Raw genomic sequence first — 26,477 nt, forward strand, 5'->3', positions numbered from 1 at the left:
TCAGCGTAGGGAACTCCGAGCTCTTCCCCTTAATTATGTAGGAAAGAGTAGGACTTTGGAGATCCCGGCGCTTCTCACTCTCAACCGCATCACTGGTATTAAAAGCCAGTGGAGGATTAGTGAGGGCGCTAGCCATAGACGCTTAGGACTAGAGTGGAGAATCCAATATAATTATTTACAATTGATTTCTGGGCCAATGGCGTTTCAACCTTCGGAGAGGAATGTAGGGATGGGTAATTCTGGGTAGGGGATGGATGATTAGGATAATGAGAGAGTTTTTCATAGAATATGGCGAATTTGGATTTAATAAGGCCTGATACAAATGGGATAATAAGAACTTGATGTAGAGTATAGATGGTTAGTATGGAGCATTGGCTACAAAAACCTTGTTAACCCAACCTCCCCGCTTCCTTCAATCCTTTATTCCGTTCACTCACACCATCCCCACTTCCTGCGAGGTGGTAGGGAAGGAAGGGCCCCAACAACCTTATTAATATTACCCTTAAGTCCTTTCTTCCCTCTCTCCCTCCACTTCCATATCTTACTAGCCTCTTCTTTTATTATTACTATTTTCGCTTTTATTTTTATTTGTTCACATCTAACCATTTCGGGAAGGTCTCTTACCTTTCAGATATTATGGTAAGAGTTCCAATAGAACGAGCATCTCAATACAAAAATAAGTATTTCACTCAGACCTTCAAATACCACCCACGGTACAAAAAAGTAGTATTCAATTTGAATTATGTTCTCTTCACATAATACATTTTATTTATTCATGTCTATTTTCTGTTTTAGATGGATCAAAAAAAACAAACTTGTCAACCACAGTAGACCATATTTTTTAATATAAAACTATATATTTCATTTTGACTATTGTTCTACATGGGGGAGTCTCTGGGGATCTCGAGGCGAAATTAAAACGTTTAATAAATTGCTGTGTACGATTCATCTTCGGGATTCCTAGGGACGCCTCTGTTTCCCGTATTTATGCAGAGTTGAAGTGGCTTTATCTTTCCTACCGTCGTAAGTATTTTCTGGCATCCTTCATCTTCCAAGTCATCCAATCCCGCCGTCCTTCATACATCTACGAGCTCCTTTTAATTCAAATCCTCCATACGTTCCCGTAGTACCCTTTCACGGTCTTCAGATTTATACACAAGGGCCCACCGAACCGCTGCTTTCGATAGATCGTTCATTATCCGAGCCTCATCCTTATGGAACTTCATCCCTTCCAACATCCGTCGCTCCAATACCCTCCTCACCTTTAAATCCCGCCTGTTCAATCATTTCTTATCCATTCCGACCCCATAAAATTGTAAATTAATATAATTGTAAATATGTATGTTAACTATTACATCATTCTTAATTATTTTTACATCGTTTTCTTTTCTCCTTTTTATTTATTCATTTTTTTTTTTATTGTTCAACTGATAAAAGTAAGAAAGTAACCTAAAATTATTTTTATAATGACTGTTTATATTTCTTTGTATTTTTTGTTTAAGTATCTCTGAGGCTCCTCAGCCCTCATCTATTGATTATTATGTATTATTCTAAAGGGACTCGTCCCAGAATAAATAAAAATATATTATTATGTAATAATAATAAGCACTAAAAATAGAACCTCCCTACAACGGTAATGCTCGAGCAAATGGCATGAAGTATCTCAGTGGGTAGTAATAATACATAGTTTACTCGAATTCGAATCCTGAAAATGTATCTCTATTATATCAGTCGTATATTTATAAATTGAATTTCTGAGCCACACCCAGCCTTTATAAAATTCCTCTTTCTTCATCAGCGGGTTAAGTGTGGGTACTAAGTAAATAACAAGTCACCGATTGCTTAAATTTCGTCTGATATTTATACTTATCTCGAATTATGCTAATATATTCATAACGGGTAAAAGATAAACCTGCATTAAGGTACAAATATAGATAAGAGAAAATAGTAATTACAAAGAAGCTTACAAAAATAAGTCAACTTAAAATAATTACTGAGCCATAATGAGAGTCTTGTGCCACGAATGACTTTGTGAGTGACTCGACACCAAGTGTTAAGGTTACGTTCAGATTTAATCTTTTTATGATTAGTCACGGCCACACACAAGGTCTCGGAATATCAACATGCGACCTGCACGAACGAAATATCTCGATCGTATGTTCTTAATCGAAAGAAGTCGAATCGAATCAGTAAATTGTTTAAGGAGCATATCTACATAAATATTCAGTTTTGTCTAGTTTATTTATTTTTTTTTTTTGTGATGGTTGAACGGATCAAAGTTGACGAAAGTCGGGAAAAAAATAGGTATCGAATTTAATATAATATAATTTAATTAACACATTCCCAAATAGTTAATTTATTAAAAAAGTAAAAATATTTATTTTTTCCTATAGTTTATGTTCTTTAATATTTTTAAATCATTTGTCATCACCCTTTTATACATTTTCTTTTAAATAGTTTTAAAATTCTTATTTTTCCCTTCCAAGTAACTTGTAACGTATTCTTCATCTTCTGGTAGTTTCATAATCTTACCGCCCGCGCCGCTGACATCACTTGGATATGCGACGTCTTCCAAGCCAGTTGGGTCTTATGTATTATTTTATTTTTTCTTATTTTTCTTTTACCCCTCTCTCCTTCTCTATTCTTTTCTTATCCTTGCTTACCCACGTTACTAGTTTTGTTCACAGTATATATTATTATTGTCATATTTTCCAATTAATTCTTTCTTTTTTTTCTTTTTAAAAATTAATTTTTTCTTATTTAACTTTATATTTTGTTTCTTTATTGTAATATTTCATTAGTTACATATATATTTTTTTTTCATAACTATAATTTGAAATAATTATTAGTAAAATAAAATATTCTGTTGTTTCTTTTCCTTATATAACTTTATATTTTTATTTCACTAATTATGTTATTTTACTTATTTAATTACCTATATATATACTTTTTATTTCCTGCTTTTTTCATTACTTCATTTTCATTCTGTACAATTATTTACTTTACTTATTCTATGTATCCTATATTCATTGGTTGTTATCTTTTTTTTTTGTTTTTATGCCTGATGAGCGCTAGAAATTCTGGCTGATTCATTTACGTTGGCACTAACGAATAAGTTTTTAACTTATTTATGTTATTCTCTGGCTGCACTTCCAACCATCTCATATATACTATCCACGACCAACTATCTTCTCATCATTGCGAAATGAATACAGATAAACAAAAATGAATGGTTTTATATTTTACTTAATACTATATTATATTCATATATTATTATTATTATATACTAGGAGGCTACACAATAATTAGCTGTAGTTAAAGCAAATAGCTAAAATTGCCATGGATACGACCCTTATTCATGAATGAATCATTGATAAATAAATATCGTATCCATGGTAATTTTAGCTATAACTTTCAACTATAGCTAATTTTTGCCGAACTCTGAGGCTAAGGCTAATGACGAAACTCTCCCCCATTTTACAAATTATACAACGGTTGTACTATCAGTTAAATTATGATTACAAATCAAAACTCAATTTTTAAACTCCTCATTTTTATTATTCCAATGTATATGTAAAATAAAATTTTATACGGCGATTATATATAATATAAAATATTACAGGGTGATCACTACAATTTTTTTTATATAATAGATTATGTTGTATTATAATAATATATTTTTTTAATTTATTAATTCCTCATTAACCTACAGACTGCCCTATAGTATCCTTTAATAATGTTGCACTTATCCCTGTAAGAGTAACTTTGTCGTACCTGGACAAATGACTAACCTGGAATCCTCAGACAAGACTGAAAAGACAGGAAACAGCACGTCAATTACGACTATTACAGCACTTACTAGACAAACGGTCGAAACTTCCAATCCATTACAAAAGGTTGATTTACATCACAATTATAATGCCAATTTGTACATACGGCGTTGAACTTTGGGGCTTCACTAAACCTTCGAGTTCCTCTCGTATCCAATCCTTACAATCCAAAATCCTTCGTAAAATCCTCAATACTCTTTACTTTGCTACAAATAAAATCATTCATAAAGACCTTAATGTTCCATATGTAACCGATCTACCCCAAGCCAGTTATCAATCCTTCCATTATAAACTCCCTAACCATCAAAACCCTCTAGTTTCTGACCTTGCTTCTTCTATTCCTGAAAATCCTCCAAGGTAGCTGAAAAGATATCATCCAGAGTGTAGAAATATGATTCGAGTGCTACCAATAGGTAGTTTCTCTACAAGCCTATAACACTCATTTTGATCTTACATCAAATTTACTTTATGTGTATTTATGTAAATATAGTTGTAAATAGCAATAAATAAAAATATATTTGTTAATATTTACAACTGTATTAAATATAAACAATTAGTAAATGTGATGTGAGTTATAATACAATGAAATGATACAGACAAGTGAAGAATCTAACCATTAGTAGAACTCCAATATAATTGATATAGTTTTTATATTTTATATTTGTATGTGGCTAGTTGCAGAGTGTACCACTTTTTCTTGTTTTTTTTATATGTTATATAATAATATATTATAATTTCATTATATATTATGTTGTATAGAATGTATATATTTTTTTTATATTTTGTAATATAAGGTTAATCAGTATATTCTCACTGTTTCCTTAGGATTTTATTTTCATTTGCCGATCTATTGAATACTGTAGATTAGTAGAACTATTGTGGAAGTAAAAAGAAAAATCCAAATAAACTTATTTTCAAATCATAGCCTAAGTGGTAAGTGTACATGAGGGCATAGATTCACTTTAAGTGATTACCGTATCGTGACTTTTAATGAGACTATAAAAATACCTTTTTGCAGGCTCAACCTGATGATCACGAACAGGCAAACTGTAGTAAATCACACAATTGACCAAGGTTAGCATTTAAGCTTCATCAAGTTGGATTAAAGACCCTAAAGCAATCTCCTTAATGGTCAATAACGCCAATGATCACCAATCCTACTCAAGCCATGATCCCGCAAAGCACGCCACAGCCAATCGCGGGCCAATAAATCCTGAAGCAATAAATATTAATTATCGGAACTAAAAGATTAATCAATTATAAACAAAGTCTCAAAGTAACTACCAATAAAACTAAAAAAATGGTAATGATTCTGTTTATAGAGGCATAGTACACGAAATTTCTGTGCAACGGACACCTACGGGAAAGATAATTTTGTCCGTTATCCAGAGGTTTCCTTAGGTCATTCCTAGTAGTTATGTGCATATCGCTTAAGCTGTTGATGCATCAAACGGTGATGCATCATCCGAAAAAAAAATTTTCCTTTTTTTTCATATCGTTATTGAGATTTACAACTGTATACTTATAAGACATTGAGTAAATTTTATCTCAGCTATAATGGAGTGATACAGAGAGTAGAGAACACTACTCATTGGTAGCACTCTAATGACGTTTTTACACTAGCAGGTCTCGTGGCCATCTTCTTATTAGGCCCTCGGATAATTGTCAGGAATGGAAGAGGATTCAAGGTTAGAAACTAGTGGCTTTGGATGGTTAGGGAGTTTATAGTGGAAGAAATGGTATCTGGTTCGGACTAGATCGATTACATAGGGAACATTGAGGTCCTAATGTATGATTTTATTTGTGTCAAAGTAAGGAGCATTGAGGATTTTACGAATGATTTTGGATTGTAGGGATTAGATGTGGAAGGAATTCCGAAAAAAAGAAAACCAAAAATACAATTTTTCTAATTTTTATACAAAAAAAAAGATATTTGAAACATCATTTTATTTTATTTTTTTAAATTAAGATGAAAATCTCTATAGACATCTAGAGTACCTGGTCTTCAGTTAGTGTGAAACTTGAACCAACTAAAGCCACCATCTTGTTCAACAACTGAGCCCAACATCATTTCTTTCGTATAAAAGTTTCGGTCTCGGCCTAGAAGTTTACACAACGCCAGAAGTCATGTTTTCGACAGCCAGTCTAAAACTAAAAAACTAAGCGAGGTGTGTCACGAAGTTCTTTCACACCCACCGATTTATTTTCAAAAGATTTCTATCTGTTCTGAAATTTGGGGAACATTCTTAAAAGTAAAATTTTTGAAAGGAATACTCAGGTGAAAAAAAGGAATTTTCTGATTTCATTCCTTAACAAAACCCTGAATTTTTCACTTCTGGGATTGAAAAGTTGACAATACGTTGGGGAAAATGTACATAAAAGTTATAAATCCCGAACCAATATATAGGAAAAATCTTAGAATGAATGATACACAGAATAATATATGTGAATCAAAAAAAGGAAAAAAAAAGTTCTCTTCCATTTATATAATATATTTTTTTTAAAAGTGTAATATAATCAGCGAAAAAAATAAGACAATGTTATGAAGTAGTACCTTATCCCCAAAATAAATGATCCACAAATTTAATTCAAGAATCGTTTGTACATACATATTTCATGAAATCTGGCCATTATAAAGGATTGAAAAATACTTACAGAGAATAAAATTGTTTTAATTGAATAGGAAATAGGAAAGGTAATTTCAGTAATTTTTCAGCCACCGAAAGATAAGCAACATCGAAGGACCATAGATCTGCCCACTTGTATTTCGACTTAGACTGACTAATACTTAGCCATGAAATTATTTTTGTAACTGAGATGTGAACCTAAGAAATATCTCTGCAGTAAGGGCTTTGGTTCGAAAGTTAAGGAACCATCCTTTTACAAGTATTTTTTTGGAGAGATTGGGTGTCACCCTGTGACACACTCTGTGTGACACAGAGACATATGTTTTAAAAATCAAACATTTTATTCGAAAAACTAGAAATTAACATATTCTGAATTTATTTTGTCAAGTATCATTAGAACTACTACTCCTAAAAAGTTATACGTTATAAAATATTATATAGTAAATCTAATTAGCTTTAATTTGAGTGTTGGCAGACATCTGTACGTCTTATGGTTTATGGAATGAAGTTTTTCATAAATGAAACTTATTGTCCGAACAACTATAAATCCATTTATTTTAGCAAATATGAAAACTACTATCATAAATTCCTACGAAGATTAGATTCCCAGAGATTTATGGATATGATTATTGACATGGAGACATTGAAAGAAATACGACCTTCGCCTTACATTTTTGAAGAATATAAAACCATATCATGTGATTATGCATATTAATACGACCGTGGTACGTTGGGCACGCGATGCGACATCTGTAATGTGTCCTTGCTTTTATAATAAACCGTTGGAATCACCCACAAATCATTTAATTTATTGTGTTTATTTTCAAAATAAAGTATGTTAATATGGTTCAAGCTTTTGAAGAGAAACAAATAAAAAGAATGTTCCTATTTATGGAAATAAATTAATTATTTTAAATGGGACGTAAAACCGATAGAAAAATAGGGAGATTTTAGACCAATTTGATTTTTTCGTTTTCTATTTCGTTATAAGCAGAAAATTTAATGGAATGATCTGTATATTTATATAATTAAAAGTAACCAAAATAATAAATTGACTAAGATCCTCGACCAGTTAAGTAGCATATTTTGCTTTCTTGACATCACGAATAATACAAACTTGTCGTTTTGTAACAATTATAAATATAACTAATATCAGCTCTAAACATTTTTTAAATACCAAAGACACATGTTTAAATGCATGAACAACTCGCTAATTTCTTTAACAAATATATTCATTTATTTATAATTATTATTGGAAAGTACACAATATATGTATTATTATTACTTTTGTAATTCTATAAATTTTAACTATATAAGGTCAACTAAATCCAGAAGTTATTTTATTGTATACTTATGCCTGTATGTGTGGATTTATTAAAGTATTTAGTTTCAGTTCACACGTTTGTGTTAAAAATTATAATCAAAATAATTTTAATATTAATAATGTGAGCCCCTACGACCCATGACCTATGACCCTCATGGGTCCAGTACTTTGTACGAAGTACTGTTTTTAGAACAAGGAGTAGATTTTTTCCAAGAACACGCTCAACCACCAGATTTTTCCCCAATTAAGGGTACTCACTTTATGGGGCTGGGTAGACCTCAGGGGAAATCCAGAACACACAGGGTTGACTCCCGGCTACAGTGTAACAGAAAATAATTATAAGCCCAGCCGGATTCGAACCCAGGTCCTTGGAGTTTTACCTTACCACTGTGCAATCGTGCTACCCGTATTTTAATGTTAACTCTGAATATTTATATACTAATTTATTGACACTAATTGGGCCAGACTCCTTGACTATGATGTAATATAAGGTAATAAGTAGATCTAATCTATTATATGAAAATCATTGAAGTTATGTCCAAGTTTATTATCTACATCATTGAAGTTATAAGTCTAAGTTTATTTTCCATCTTCGTCTGATGAGTTGAAAATGTTAATTAACAGCCAAGTAAGGAGTGAATTTCATACGTGGGAATTTTTTATAAACAACATAATAAAAATAGACCATCCCATAAAAACTATTTTAAATTGTTTTTATTTTTTTCTTATCGCTGTGTATTTATATTCATTTTATAGCTTTTCTTAATATTTCTACAAAAAAAAAAAAAAAAAAACCATTATACATTTTATAAAAGCGATCCAAAAAAGATTTATTTTTTTACTTTAAAGATGAATTTAAAAGCTTTACATTCTCATTTTGGTAAAATTTACTTAATTAATTTTCTTAACCAATTTCAAAACATTTTTAAATTATCTTATTTTTAATTAAATCTTGTACAACACTATACTTTATCACTTTTTCTTCACACATAAATATCTCACCCTCACCTATCTTTATTTGGTATAGGATGAGACTTGCAAAGCTTTTCAGCTCACTCTACTGGATTTCTCTTTAAACTATTTTGGGGTACCAAATGTAGAAGTTGTTTACATATTTATTTAGAAACTTAGCAAATGTTACACTAATCACGTCTCTATTTATCACCTATCAAAAACTCTGGCGAAGTGTTGGAACATGACTGATAAAAAGGCAGAAACATTACAAAAGTATAGAATAGTGTTTCAATGAGTATTTATTATATAATTTTAATAAATATGTGGGCTCGATATGATTCGAATCTTTTTTCTTTAATATTTTCGATCAATATTATAAAGTAAAAACTAAAACTCTGTAAAATAATGAACAGACTTTATAAAGTCGCTTATAATTAAAATTTATATCGCAATTGTATCATTATATCGTAATATTATAACGAATATTAGTCTAATAAAATACGATTTAAACTAAGACCATTTTGCGATAGCGTGACTCCATGACTTTATCACTATTATAGGATCACTTGATAATCCTGCTTATTTCTCTGTTTTATTACACACTATCAAGTGAAAATGACGCTAAATCAAACTAATACTTAATATGGCGTCTTGATACAGCGGTATACGGAAGGCCTTATCGATATTTAATTCTTATAATATGCATAAGTCTAACTTTTCCGTGACGCTTGAAAGTAATGCGTTCGGCCTTGGTCGGCAACGACACTTATTAAAATGGTTTCTGTTGCAGGGAAGGTTAACCTTCGCGCTAAGAACACAACTAAATTGTTTCTTAACTTTAAGTGTTCAGTTTGCATTGAAGTTAATAACTATATCGTGGTAGAAGCAATATTGTTAGTATACCATAATTTTTTACTTAAGTATTAATGTTTTCTGAAAAAGTAATAATTTAAATAATTTTTACGGAGAATAGATTTTCTTATATACCAATAATTACATACCTATTTTATATAAATAAATACATACCTATCCTGTTTCAAAACACTAGGATAATGTATAAAAAATCTAGGAGTCACCATTGGATCAGTACTTAACATACTGACATAACTTACTTAATGTACTTAACGTAGCGACATTTCCCAAAGATCCCGTGATTCATTTCCTCGAAGTGCCCCTCACCTTCTAGTATTCTAGTACCCTCCCTTATTCATCTCGACCACGGGTGCCTAGTGTATAGAGGGCTATCTGTTGAACAAGAAATATGAATAAAAATATCAATGAACAGTTTTATAAGATTTATTTTCGGTATCTCTCACTACTATTCCGAGCAAAGCTGACTCTCTCCCTGTATCACCTTCCTATATCAATGACCTCCACACCCTACCAAAATGCATTCACCTATTAAACACAAGATCCCGACCTACCGATCTCTATATCCTTACCTACAGAACTGCCTCTTTTAAAAACCCTTTGCTTTTCGAGCTACCCCATTTTTGAACTCCTTACCCATATTAATCTGTAAAGCTTCCTTCTTAACCTCATTCAAACCAAGGGCATCCTCAGGATCAAAACTAGAGGGAGCAAGCCATAGTCAATCAAGTTGTGACATTTCAACACGAAAAAGGCGAATGAAACCAAAATTATATATAATTATAGAAGTAGTTTATTATTTATTACAATTATTTCCTTGAAAAAAATTAATCATTATTAAATTAATATTTTTTTTCACTTCTGGGAGGGGGGCAGTTGCCTGGGCACACCTCGGGGTACGCCCATGATTCAAACGCCAATTATTATCTATATCTATCTCCTTGACTATGATACATCAGTATGAGCTTGGATAGAAATATATTTTTTATTCATAATTTATGTATATAAATATTACAAAAGTTTTATTTGATTATATTAAAAATAAGTTAACGCAGGCAGACAAAACCTGTTGAAATTGTTCCAAATTGTTAATCTTAGGGGTATAATTATAATATAGTATACAAAACAATATTGGAAGTCTGTAATACTAATTTACACGTACTTATATAAACATTGTTTGCCTTATTTTTTTTCAATATATTATTTTTATTAGAGATATTTTATGACATTTGATCATTTCATAATTTTTTAATTTACGTATTTAGCTTTAAGGCACTAATTAAAAAGTGTTTAAACGCCGTCTGTTTCACCCAAAATATGACCTGTGTTTATTATCTATTATTATAAGGATGTTTATTTTTTTTTATCATTATATCCAGTGGTTGTATATGCCTGAGATAAACAGGAGTTTTACTGAGGTGGAAAATATGTTGCAATAGTAGATGTACTCATGATCTTGAGATTATTAACATGTTAAATGGAGAAATATTTTCTTCTTTTAGAGGGTCAAAACGATATAACATCTAACAGGGTTAAGAGTCTGTTAAATGAAAAATTGCGTAATGCAACAGACCAGTTGAGCTCGCCACCATTTTGTTTTTTACTGTTAGGTTACTTGCTCGTAGTTTGTGTTTTGATGGTATTAGTATTGTTTTCGATGTTATTATAACTAATTATAATAATAATGTAATGACAGGCGTCAATTAGTTCATCTTGATTCTCTTAAAAATTAACAAGGTACTCAGTAGCCAAACTTTCACAAAACTTATACTTTTCAGTTATTTTAGGCGTGTTTTAATAAATTACTTTAATCAAAACTTTGAAGTAAACAATAACATGAAGTTTTGGAAGGAAAGGTTATAAAAAAAGTTGCTCAAAAAATCCGCTAGGAGCTCGTATACATTTAACATGACTTTAAATAGGGCTGCTCACAATAATATACTTATGACATTAAATAATAATATACATTTAACACAATGTCATGAATAGCACTAATGACGTCACGCAACTGACCAGCTGAACTCCAGACCATTTTGCCTTTTGTTTTAAAAAGTTAGTTCGTCTTTTTTTTTTTTTTGACCTTTTTAAACTTTAATAAAGTAAAAGATAAACATAATAATAAAGTAATGAAAAAAAAACTAGGAGAGGAAACGAAGAACAAGTAAGGTGGAGGTAAGATTATGTGACTAAGCCGGATTTTATCATTTCGTAAAGATTACAAGATTGCAAAACAAGTATCCCAGAAAATACGCCTGTAGCTCCCTCCTCTGCATTTAACATGGACTCGTCAAAAGTATGGAAGTTAAACTAGACTGCTCACAATGCTATACTTATAACATCTAGCATGTTAAAACCTTTTATATTTAACACATCATAAATATCCCAATTATTTATCTTATTTGATGATTCAATTATAGAACTATCTGTATTGTATTTTCAAGTTAATATATATGAGAATAATGACTATTCAAACCTATTATCTATTCAGTTCAAGATACATATTTACATTTATATTTATATATTTTTTAAAACAAATATAACATGAACGTATTTAAACTGAATGATGACTTAATTTGATAAATTAATTGAATCTTAAATCTCATACGTTGCCTTCAACATTGCAAAGGATAGCGTGTAGGGAGATTTTTTTCGCCGTAGGATCAATGCAACGTAGCGTGTACAATGACACAGCCTTCCTTATTAAATAAATCGTCTAACGTAACGGAATCTAACATTAAATTGGATAAGGCGAATTATCGTTTTATTACATGTATACAATAGTGAGCTATAAAAATAAAATAAAATTCATATCAATTAACCTCATAGATTGCATAAATAATTCTTCAATGAAATTAAAAAATACACATTCTATGATTAAATCAATTAAAATAGAAATAATTTAAAAATTAAGAATGATCCTGGGATCATGAAGAAGAGATCAATATTAGTTTAGATTCAGATTTTTAAAATCTATTAGAATACAGAGGGAAAATTTTAGTACGCCCAAAAATAAGTGAAAGGGCTGTTATTTTATAAACTATATAGATATGCCCACAAAATTTTTATTTTGTTAATTATCTCCTGTATATTTTCCAATTTAATCACACGGCGTAAAATGATTGTTTAATATTATGTGGTACAGTTATTCCAAGAGCCTAAGAGGAGAGAAAAGTCAATTATTTTACCCTAATTTTGTATTACTTCAATGAAAAATATATAATGTATAATTACTAGTCTAAATTGATGAGTCTGCCAAGTATAGTTTGGGGGAATAAAAAATGGTAGATTTTTCAAAAAGTTACAAAAAAAAGTTTTCCATTCACAACTCCACGTCGTTAAAACTACTTATAACACTAGAATACCTAATAAAACTCAAAGAAGAGTAAATATATTAAAATATTAGCCCTAACAGAGTTTACGTTTAATTAATTTTTTTTTAATGAATTGATTGCATTCTGTCTTAAATAAACTAAATATATATATTTTTAAAATAATGTTTACTAATGAGAAATTATTGCAGGTTTATCTTATCTCATCTTATGAAATTATATGCCGTATTCATCCCACTCAAACCTAACTTCTCTGCGCTGAACATCGGGTTTCATGACGATATTTTGATTGATTAGTAATTTATATAAATATAACGTACATACAAAAATTTGAAAAAAAAAATCGTGAAATTATTACTTAAAATTTTATACATTAAAAAAACGGACTTACAAGTATACATTATAATAAATTAAATCTTTATTATAAGTTATTATAGAAAGTTTGTCAATCACGGAAATTTCAACTTCTTCCCTAAAAGAACAGGATGTTAAAAAATGAATAGATTTTATTTAGGTAATGGAATATTAAAAGTAATATACAATAATTTTAGGAAAATTCAAGCATATTTAAAATCATTTTTGTTCATTAGTAATTTTTATTTATTTTTTAAGTTGTTTTGTGGTGTATAATGTCACATTGTATTGCATTATTTTTCTATTATACACAATAATACAGCTAATTAAATTAACATTTTAATTAGTGCGAGTGAGATGGTACAGTAATTTACCACGAATAATAGTTATTTTTCCCTAAATCTCATTAAGACTCATTGTAAATATACAAAATAAATTTAGTATTTAATCAAAATCGACATTTGAGGATCTTCTTCACTGCATTAAAATCTCCGGCTTCCTCTGTCACTCTATATTTTTTTATTCTCTTAAAATCAATATATTTATAAATATAAAGAGAGATATATTTATTATGACGTTATATTTCTATTTATTGGCAATTTACGTAGTGTTGTTATTCTCTTCTAATATATTGGAATGTTTTTATATGATTAATTTGGTTAATATCAAAACTAGAAATTCTCATGAAATAACTATTTTTTTAAAGGACAATCCACCATAAATAAAAAATAAAAGAAAGGCTATTAAAAATTATGATTTGAAGTATGTTGTACATGATTGTAATGAGTAAAACACTATACGTTTTTAGAGCATTAGTTCTGGTTTCGAATGTACGTCGTACATTTGAAAGACGTTGACTTCAGATTAATAACCTCATTAACATAGGTCAAAAGAGAAGTTATAAATATAAAATTTATCACTTCCTCTTTAGATAATATTATTCGATTAATAAATTTAATTTTGTAATAAACTCAGCCAATTCAATTTGTAACTGCATAAGTAATGCAGAAACAGCCATCAAACCCCTCTAAAAGTGTCGCCATTACGCCAGACCGAGTTATAATGAAGCGAATTCCTAAATTTAACTTTGTAGTTTCCAATAAAAAATAATAACTGAACCTTAAATGGAAAATGAAACTTTTTTTAAGTGTTTTTATACATTTTATTTGAAGTTCTCTTATTTTTGGGTTCTTTTAGAAAAAAGTTGTTGCTAGTATTTTTACAATTATTAACATGAAGCAATAAGGAATAGAGATATTATTAGAGTGCCAAAAAATAAGAATAAATTTAAGTACTTCTTGAAAAAATTCGCACTAATATTTTTATTTTTTTATCACTAATTTCTAACCATTTGATTTTTTCTCCCTGGATTTAGACGGGTCTGGGTACATACTATATATACACTCTTGTATGGAACCAATAAAAAATAAACAATGCCCACAGATTACTTCTAATTGTACTAAGATAGTTCCAACTAGAGATGATAGATTTTCAGAAAAAAAAATTCACGATGAAATAAAGTAACTTATCTATTCAAAGGAAGAATATTTATATATATGTTGTTTAGCTTTTTCGTAATTATCTGTAACTTCTTCTTTAACAGAGTTCAATATTATTGTTAAATAATGTTTTTCTGAAGGAAAAAACATTTACTCTTATTAAAATTAGATTCATTTATTTATTTAAAAAACAGCTATTAAGCAAAATAAACAGAAAAGTAAATATATTCGTCAACAAATATCTCAAAAATGAAATAGGGATTATAAAATGAACCACGTTAAAATAAATCGATAGCGTTATACATATATACCAAATTCAGATCAAGTTCATAGTTTTGTCTAAAATTTAATAAATAGAGTGCACGATGTTTAAAAGCAAAATGTAGCAAAAATATTATCGTTACATTATAGTGGACCCAAGGTTATTTTTATTTTTACACAATAATTATTATACTAAAATGTATATATCTGTATTAACTGCGTTATTGCAAGGGAGTTTAGTCCAAAACAGTTTTAGGAAAAACGGAATTTAAAAAATTTGCTTTTGTACATTGAACATGTTAATTGTAGACATAAAATAGTCCAAGAGACCAAGAAGAGGAAAAAAGTAGTTATTTTCATTCCAATATTTGATTACTTTAATGGAAACTATGTATAGTTACTAGTCAAAATTGATGAGTCTGCCATGTACAGGTAGGGGGAATAAAAAATGGCGGCTGTTACAAAGCAGATTAATTTTTCATTCAGAGCTCCATCACTTTAAAACTACCAGGAACAAAAAGTCTAATAGAACACCATTTAATGAAGAAAAAGTTTTCGAAAATATAAGCCTTAAAAGAGCTATTTACGTACAATAGTTCTCGAGATGTACATTATTAGACGAATAGCAACTTTTGATAAAAAATGTCCTGAAAATCAGTAGATCGTGAATTTATTTTTGGAAAAGTATATCTCAGGAATCATTAGACGTAGAGATTTCTTATAGCACTCAAATCAATGATAGTTTAATGATCTATAACGTAGTTTATTACTTTTATCTTCGCAGGAGTTAAGATTTCCTACCTATTTGCTAAACTAAATTCACAATATTTTGATTTCTAATTGTTCGGAAAAAAAATTTTTGATTTATGAAAAGCTATTTCTCAGGAATAATTAGACGTAGAAATGTAGATTAGGACTCAAATTAAAACTAGTTTAATGAACTATAAAGTAGTTTATATGGTTTATCATCCTAGTAAATGTAGTTTTTATTATATTTGCATATAAAATTTAATCCTAACAACTAAAAATCAATTTATTTCAACAAATATCATGAAAACTACTACTGCTTCAAAGATGAATGTCAGAAGCTACTTTATACAACATTAAATTAGATTTAATATGAATGTTAATAGACATCTGTACGTTTAGACGTATCTTATATATCTTAGGATATAGATTCCAAAATAAATTCACTAACCACTAATTTTTCAATGAATTTTCTATGAAATGTTGCTTTTTAATCTGGATTATCTCTTTAGTTTGGTGAGTCAATTCATAAAAAAAATTTTCTTTTGAGGTTAAAGACTGCCATTTTAATAAAATTATAGAGTGATGGCTGTGCTAAGGAGTAGTGAAGATGGACAAATTGTGACATAATTTCCTAGAAGAAATGCATGACTATGGGACAGTGGTCTCGAAACGTTGTACCATGTGGTGATAATTTTAATAAAAATTTCATTAAACTGGAAGTCTTTAAACTCAAAAGAAATTTTTTTTTATGAGTTGCTTTTTAAGAGAGTTTATCTCAGAAACTATTAAACATAAATATCTCTATCAGAGCTCGTATTTCAGAAAATTTACACTTCTTTAAGTGTTCTTAGCTTCTCTAGTGTTTTAGGTAATTTTAATGATCTAGAGCTTGGAATAATAATTTTTTTTTACTGTTTTGAACAGCCGCCATTTTTTAGTCCCTCGAACTATAGTTGGCAGACTCATCAATTCTGTCAAGTTGCTATGCATAGTTTTCATTAAAGTAATAAAAAATTGGGTTGAAATGGGGTTTTTTTTCTATCTAGCCCTTGGATTAAAAGAACTGCTTACGAAGACTCAGAGAAGAATTTGGTGTCCCCGTTCGTTTAGGGACATGGATTCCATGATGACGATGAATTCTGTAATCCATAGAGTCCTTAAAGGCTCTTCCCTAAATTATGGCGTGTGGTTTAGGGTACTCCCCAGCTTATCATGAAATGGAACATCTTCACGAATAGGCTGTTTTTCCAGAAGCCAATTTTTTTAAAGCTGTTTTGGAATTATATAGCAAACACCATTTCAAAATTTAAAAAGTCTGAAGTAGAGAATAAAGAATAATTAAGTCACAATAATGACTTTTTTTTGGGTGCTGAATAAAATGGAATAAAGTACCAATAATAATTTAAAAATTTTAACGTAATTGATACGATTTTAATTAATTAAATTTCTTTAATAAAATACTGCTGTATTATATTATAAATAACCAAGCAATCAAAGATAGCTTCGTTCATTCAATATATAACTTTGACTATTTTATTACACCAATCCATCTATTCATCTCGACGTACATCAGGATTAATCGCACAAGATGAAAACACGAATGTCCTGTCATGCAATAATGAATTTTAATAGTACTGATGGATTGAGAAAAACAAGTATTTGAAATTATTTAAATTTTATATTATACAAGTTGGATATAAAAAAATTGCGATAAAATTAAAATGTTTAGGACTCCATAGAAGCAAACGATATAAAATATAAATTTAATTTTACCTGTACGTAGTCTGCAAGCAAACACACAGCTGAGACTAAATGATCATATAGATATGCTAGATTACTAATATAAATAAATAACTACTCCAGCCAAGTTAACATGAAGGGGTCCCGCAAGGAAAAAGACTGGGTACTCACCGGCTGAGGCTCGAAGACGGGGAGAGAGATGGGGACGAAGGCTTCTTCCATGACTGACTGCTCGCGGAGGTCTGGGCCACGGCGCAAGTTCGACGCGGGGCCTTGACCTAGGGTCGAGTGAGGCTTCTAGTTCTTGGGTTGGTTCTGGTTCTTCCAGGGTTGGGAAAGAAGATCGATAAGGAAGCTACGTTCCCGGAGAAGGCAAAACGTAATCGAGGTGTAGAGTAAGGGAGGGAAGAGATAGGTGGATAAAATGTCTAAAATAAGCATATCCCGATAAGACGGACATTCTAACATAAATAGACTAGAAGAGTAGGGTTAAAAAAAAATGTATGTTCATCTTTACATTAAAAATATGATTGTCCAAGTCTTTAGATGACCCCTCAAAAAAAGGACACATTTTCCACCACTTGACGCGATCAAATATTATTACTCTTAAATAGAATATCCTGACGGTTTCTCAGGAACAAAAGGAGAAAAATGCATAGTGATCTTCCTGTATTTTTTATTTGTGTATTTATTTATTTATTTATTCCTGTATTAATTTTGTAAAATTAACTCCTTAACTTGTACCCTCGAGTTAATTTGAACAGCGTTGTATTTTATGCTGCTATATTTTTTTCAAAATCGAATATAATCCAGATTTTAAAATAATAATATGATAATAAAATAAATAACTAAAAAAATTTATTCTCTGCAATAACATTCTATAAGCTTTAGCCTATGTTTATATAGGGAGCTAGGGTATTATGATATCCGAAATTTTTAAAAAAGTTTTATTATTTTTTTAGTTTTTGTGCCAAGACAATGCTTTAAATTGTGTTTTTTTTTACATTAAATAAAAAAAATTACTTTTTTTAGCCGTTTTTTTTTCAAAACAACTGAGCGGGTTAAAATCCCTATGGTCATATACAATATACATTTCAATATTTCATATTTATTAGATAAGCTAATTTGTTTTAGAAATTTTGGCGACGATAGTACCTATACATACATACATACATATATATATATATATATATATATATAAAAGGGAATGGTCGAATCTTTGTTCACAATCAACTTGAATTACTGGACCCATTTACGTACTGTTTTTTAAAATGTTCCCTATTAGCATGGGAAGATTTAAAGATATTGAAATTCCCTATTTCTCAGGTAGAAGAAAAATTACGAATAAAAGCAATCGTTCTTGGCGCGTAGCTCAGAAACTATACGTTTTTTTCACAATTATTATATACCAATGGAATCGTCTCTTTCCGACAAGAAAAAAATACCACTGATTCTATAAAACGATCTTATATTCACAAAAAATTTTGAATACATAAAGAGGATTAGGTAAGTAGGTAAACATTTTTTTTTTTTTTTTAGAAAAAAGCAAATCATTTTCGTTTTTAGTGTCGTCTCAAACTCCTAAATACCAATTTTCAAAGAAATAAACAATTTGGAGAATTAATATTTTTTTTAATATTTATTTTGGTTTGTGCCTTTTGGTGCAGTATATAAGCCATTACCAGGATTGGTGCAGATTGGTTGAGTAGTGTTGAAATTATTTCTGTTTTTTTTTCAAAAGAATTCCGATGTAAACCGATTTAGGGTAAAATTTTTTAGATAAATAATTTTATTTTCTGATTTTTTCGAGAATTCGTTTTTAAGGGTTTCTTGAGTTGCTCAAAACGAATATCAACATTCACTTCTAAAAAATCTTTTACCACACTTCGATAGGTCAGTCACTTTGAGTTCTTTAAAAATAGTAGTAATACTGAAGCACAATGAGGATTATTAATTAATAATTATTTATATTTCATGTAGTATATACATGTATGACAATATCAAAGATAATCAAATTGTTTAAAAGAGCAAGAAAAACTCACATAAATCGGACTAGTATTAACGATTATATAATTGATATCAAACTTTAAATCAATATGCATCTTCTAATATAGCAATAGCAAAGCATTACTGCTAGAATTGAATAAAAAAAAAAAACATTGTATAAAAGCCTGAAAACTTAAGTTAAAATTATTTTTCTTATTAAACTTACTACTCTTTGGATTGGTCTTAATGACAGCTTACTTTGTGGAAATGAATCTGGTAAATTAATAAAAAAAAAATTAATTCGAATAATACAATTACGCATATTCCTTACTAAAAATAATCCAATAATAATAATCATATTCCTTACAGGCATAACCTGTTCATTTGGTTCCTTAATTTGCTGACCACATAATATATTAGGTTGGTGCATATGAAATGTCGGATTTTTTTTACATGCAAGTATTTCGCTTTCTGTTTTCGTTATGCTTTTGTTTTTGGCATAACCTCTTTTATAGTCGTACTGTCCATCACCAGAGTCACACAAATTTAAACAAAGGTGATTTTATCATAAATGTTCCTTTTTTGTTATTTGTATTGAATTTTGAACTCATATGAACAATGCTGGAAAAGCTTCACGCAATATAAACCAGGCCTTTGAAGAGAATACTATTAAAGATTGAAAAGGGCAGCGTTGGTTTGAAAAATTTCAGTGTGGTGGTTTTTCACAAAAAATAACGAACAGCGAGAAGGACCCAAAACGGCACTCGGCCTATTCACCGAATCTCTCCCCAACCGACTTTAATTTTTTTAAACATTTGGATCTGTTTTTACAGGCTCAACGGTATAAAAATGAAGACAGCCTGAAATATTCGATATCTGAATTTATTGATTCTAAAGATCAGAATTTTTTTTAGACAGGCATCTATGCTTTAAAGTCCCGCTGGGAAAAGTGTATGAAGCGAATGGAACATATTTTGATTCAATAAACAGCTTGTGAAAAAACATATGCAGTTTTATATATTCATTTAAAAATCCGGCATTTCATATGCACCAGCTTAATATAATGACATTATTTGCGCTTATATCCATTTAGGCAAAAAATAATGTTTTCTTTTGCAATAACAAGTGAAAAATGTCTATTCAAAGCATCAACTCCTCCTTTAGAAGAATTTTCAAAAGCTTCTGATCTATCTTCCCAGTAGCTCAATCAAATTTATTATCATAATTAGTGAAATTCAATAGTATAAACGACAGCTCTATTTTTGTTATATTTTTTTTTTTGCTCTGCCGAACAGAAATTCGGGTTAGTTGGAAATTTCATGGTTGTTTAAAAAAAAAAAAAAAAAAAAAAAAAAGGTAAACAGAAAAATACGTAATAATTTAAAAACAACTCAAAAGTGTGAATCTCTAAATGAGTGTTGTTTTTTTAATATCCAATAAAAAATGACGTCAGAAAAATACGTAATAATTTAAAAACAGCTCAAAAGTGTGAATCTCTAAATGAGTGTTGTTTTTTCAATATCTAATAAAAAATGACGTCACATATGAAACCATTATGACGGCCAGCGTTTTCCTTCTTTTAGTACACAGATTAATAATCTCAGTTTTTAAAACTTAAATTAAAAATTAATCCTGTATCTATATTAATGTGATTGGGTTTCTGAATTATAATATCGACATTATTTCATTTTTTTTTTCAATGTCGTCAATTAACACTGTGGAAAGTACTTGTGAAACTGGATTTTGGAGTTGAAATTTCCAATCGTGGTATGTGTATAGCAAATAACACGTTTACCCCAAATTGAAATAACAATTGGAGAAAAAAAAGTTAGGTTGGTGTGTGCTGGTTCCAATAGCTCTACTTAAAAATAACATCAGGCGGTATCTGACTGAAAGCACATGCTTTAATATTGTCAAACCGAGAAATGTAATCCATAAGCTGTATTAACAAATTTCTACCATATTGTAATACTTTTTTTAGGACCTATAGTCTGGTTCATTTCTCCTGTTTAGAGAAACAGGAGGTAAATCGAGGTCTCACTGAACCACCCAAACTAATTTATTTACGCGTATCACAACAAATCCTGGATACACTAAGCATCACCTCAATGTGGGACTGAAAACCTCGTTTTAACAATAATAATAGATAAGTGATACTGTTACTGTCACTCTAAAATTTTATTTTATCTTAATATTTTTTTCTCATAATTTTCTTAAATTCACTTTCTTTTTTTCCCATTAGAAGTCAATTATTTATTTCATTAAGTCCATAAATATCATTGTTTTCGTTACTAACTTTACTTTCATCTTTTAATAAGAATTTTTTTTTTTTATTTATAACATTGAATACAGTTATATATAGACTATACCCCCCTTATCAATCATTAAAAAAAGAAAAAAATGTACCTCTTACACTAACCATTTAACGCCCACCAATCCGATCTGGTATTAATTAAATAAGATATTTCAGAACCTTAAGGATTTCGTCCAAAATAAGATACTAGGCCTTACAAATTAAATTCAATATCGGAAACCATCACAATATGGCATAACATGTCTGCTGTTGTGAGCTAAATTGATATAACTCGCTGGCGTGATGAGGGGGCAATTATAAAAGGGAACGAATATGGAAATAAACAGACTGAGGAGGCGTTTAACAACAACATGGCGCTGGGTCATCAAGTATGCATCCGACCTAGTTTTCTTTCTTGAATTTTAGAACAACTTTTGACCCAATTTCTTGTTACGAAATGGGGTCGATCAAAATCATCGGTGTCTGTCCTATGTTCTGTACTCTAGACCTTGCACGCTTCATTTGTTAATGCAGCTGTTAATAACAACCTTAAAATTAGGGAAAGGTTACAAAGTTTCAGGTTGTGGCTCGTTCTCGTTTTCTTTGAACTTAATAAGTTCCAACAATCTAGGATTCGAAACACTAACAATACATAAATATCTCCTTTCATAAAGTCCAATGTTAAGTTATTAAAGTCCAATTAAGTTCAAAAGATTTGGTAGAATGACATCTAGAAAATAACCCTATATACCAAATTACAGTTTATTTAGTACGAAAAGGATGACTGAAAGGAAAACACAAAGTTTTTTCTTTCTTACCTTCTAATTTAATTTATTAAACATTTATATATACATACATACAAGCATAAATATTTAGTGCCCTTCGTTAGTTAAATCCAGTAATATTAAAAAAGCGCCTGAAATTGGAAAACGGCGTGAAACCCTCCGCTCCCGCCCTCCATTGTAGCCTTACTTATCTGACTTTTCAAACCGACAATTATAGCGAGTAGGCTGGTCGATGTACGACATGTCACAATCTCACAAAAGGAGATCATAACACGAAAAAAGGCCATCTTTCCTGGCCGAACCCGCCCCAAGAAGACCCCCTTTTTTTCGTAACCTCCTTTATTATTACATTTGTTTAATACATAAATACATATCATATGATATATATAGTATATTATTGATAATATTAATTATATACTGCGAAGCAAGCAAAATGATTTGTATTTCTCAATTTTAGAACAGTTGTCAAACTTTAATAAATTATTTATGGTTTATGTTTAACATTAACCTGAATAAAAACACTATTTTTTTTTTACATACCTGTAAAAAAATTTTGATCAAAGAAGGATATCAAATTCTACAAACAATTTGGATTGCATTCTGAAGTTTTTTCTGTTATATTTCCACATTCAATTATTCCCAGGTCAAATCTTGACTAGCTCTGCGAATTTTCATTAATATAATTATTTTATTCGTAATATACGTACTGTGGCATGCTTTTTAACCAAACTATTAATTTAAGTTACTTATTCAACCTAGAATTTAATTTTTTTTTTCTAGAATGAAAAATTTATTTATAGATAAATAACACACAAAAAAGACCTAATTTATTCTTTTATTAAATTAATTTGCTTAATTAAATAGAAATTTTAGGAATGGCAGAAATTCGTTTCCATGTTAACTATGGTGGAAGTAATATAAAGATACATGTAAGGTGAAAAATGTAAAATTCTCAACATACATATTGATGAGTAAGAAGAATGTCTAAATTTTGCCAGCAACAAAGGAATCATCAGTAAACATTCTTTAACTTTCCATTGTATTTTGTAAAAACGTAACATACTAGTATGTTAACAATATTTTGCTATGTATTTTTTTTATTCAGTACATAATCTTAAGAGCATTCTTTTTCATAAGCGTTAATGAGAGCACAAACTAGAGCAACAGTTTATTTAGAACTTTAGGGTCAAGATTAGAACCATGAGTATATTTAGAACCTATTTTAAAACTAACCTAATTTATTTATTTTGCATTCTCTAATAAATTTTGTTTTGTATTTCTTAAGATTAATTTCTTTAGTTTAATTTTTGCATTTACGAATTCATTTACAAAACAATTAATGTTATAATTTTCAAAATAATAAAGAAAAACAACTAAATAATGGATAATCTGTATCACCCATTTTTCTTTACTATGAATTTTAATGTCTACAAATATTCCTTCATTTTATGTTTTATTATTATAATTTACAATTGTTTAACACTATTCATTTATGTAAATTACTAATTTTTTAAAATTAAATACTGACTGCATGTAATTATATATTTTCTTTTAATGTATGTGAAAAAAAAATCACTAATTTTAAAGTATAAATTGTAGATATGAGTATTTTTAACTATTTTATTATGTACATATAAGTTAATATGATGCACTGTCAATATACTAAATATGTGCGTAATATAAAATGTAATACTGTCACTAAACCCACTATGTAAATAATAGAGTACAGATCTATTAGAGCTCAAAAAGAAGGTAGTTTAATTCACTTTAAAGTATTATGATTATTTGTGGGAATGTATATTATCATGGAATATATCATTCCAAAATAAAATCACAAACTGATATTTTTTTTTCAAAATAATTTATGTTTTTGAAGAAACTATAACTCAGGTAATATTAAATGTAAAGAGTTCCAAGAGCTTGAATTTTTGCAACATTACTCTATTTTAGAAAAGGTGTGAGTAATGTTTTTCGGACGGCTGATAGTTTCCAGAATAATGAGTGTGGAATAAAAAATTAACAGGGGTTGTCATAAATAAAATAAACTTTCAATCATTTGCGGAGATAGCAAACTTAGATTTTTAATGTCAAAAAAATAAAACTTCTCAACTCTTTGCGTTTATTTTATTTATTTATTTATATTTTTTGCTTTGTTTTCTGAACCATATAGACTAAATGGAAGACCAATCAAAACATCAATAAATAAAATAAGAACCAAATTAAAATATATTATTTATTTATTATCCGAAAATTTTTAAATCAAAACATTAATGATTCAATTTTTATTGAGTTATTTCGGGACAAGATACCAGTAAATGGAATACCACATTACTTTAAAAACGAGAAAATCAAATTATAATTACTCAGTATCTATACAGGTATAGATTTTTATATGGAAGTTTGAATCCACTTCAACCAATGTTAAATACAAACAATGAAATGCATATTTGGGTCTTAACTCATAAATTAAATTTTTTGTTATAATTTTAAAAAAAATTAGTGCTATCAGTAATTTGCTTATTATGCTAAAGGTTTATAAAATTGAAGAAATGAGTGAATTAAAGGTGAAACAAATTATAATATTTATTCCTATTTTAGACTGAATAACTATATTATTGACTTTTGAAAACTACTATAATTTAAAGTTTAGAAAAATAAAGCAAGAATTATTTAAAATATTCTTGAAAGAAAAATCTGTTTTTTGTAAATATCACCACACACTCATATCTTCAATCAGTACATTTTACTAGAGTTTATTCCCTTTGGTTTCTATATCTGTTATGAAATAAAAAAAGGCAATTTACTTCAACTCGACAAGGACACTTTATTTGAGGAAACTAAAATGAACATAAAATATGTAACATACAAAATAAAGAAAATAATCTGAGCTCTGGTCAATAATAATAAAACTATACACTTTTTATAAAACAAAATTAACTAGTGAAATTAAAACATTAAATGTAACCATCAAATACAAATGATTTACATAACCACCATTTTCTAATTAGCTGATCTCAGGGGATATCTAAATTACTAGAACACCTATATTCTAAATCTACATGCAGTTAGTAAAAAAATCTACATACACTTATTATTAATTTGTATTAATCAAATAAGTGGGTATAAGTAAAAGAGAAAAAACAGATGAAACCAATTATTTATTTTTTCCTTTTAAACACAGGCCCTTTTGATTACTATGGTGCATTTTAAAGTTCTTTAAAAATTTTACAACCACAACAGAAAATAATATAGAAAAAGTAGCATTATGTTTTCACAAAAAAGTTTCCATAAGCGGCAAATATTTATTCCATAACTAAATAATTATCAACACAAAAAATTAATTGGTTAATATTAAACAGTCATAAATTATAAAAATAAAATTTAAAAAGAAGGAATATTTATAGGCATAAAAATTCATTGTAAAGAAAAAACGGGCGATACAAGTTAATCATTATTTAGTTATTTTGAAAATGAGAATATTAATTATTATTATAATAGGAGAAGATGGGTGCGGTCAGCAGACAAAACACAAATAACTAACAAATTATTTATTTGTACCGATGTTTCGACCTGATTTTCAGGTCTTTATCAGAAAATTATAGGCAGAGATTTTCGCTAAACTCTATAAAATAATAAAACTATTCACTTCATATAAAAAAAAACTAATTAGTGAAATTAAAACCTTAAATATAACCATCATATACATATAATTTACATAACCACAATTTTTTCTACTCAGCTGCATATAGGGGTTGGAATTTAAAGGAGGCTATGATTGTTTTGTTGTTTGGTAGTCAGGAAGGATGCAGTACTACTACATATTCAAAAACTTTGAACTTAGTCAAAAAACTATTTGTTCTTCCCATTTTGTCCCT

The 26,477-nt window shown here is 29.1% G+C and overlaps 1 protein-coding gene across 1 annotated transcript in view; it reads right to left on the reverse strand.

The window, feature by feature from the left end:
- Positions 1-26,477, reverse strand: part of DCX-EMAP (Doublecortin-domain-containing echinoderm-microtubule-associated protein) — a 149,857-nt gene that overhangs the window by 53,440 nt on the left and 69,940 nt on the right. The gene's annotated exons all lie outside the window — the stretch shown is intronic.

This window comes from Halyomorpha halys, unplaced genomic scaffold (assembly GCF_000696795.3).
Source record: "Halyomorpha halys isolate HHAL.00 unplaced genomic scaffold, Hhal_1.1 Scaffold1355.1, whole genome shotgun sequence".
NCBI lineage: Eukaryota > Metazoa > Arthropoda > Insecta > Hemiptera > Pentatomidae > Halyomorpha > Halyomorpha halys.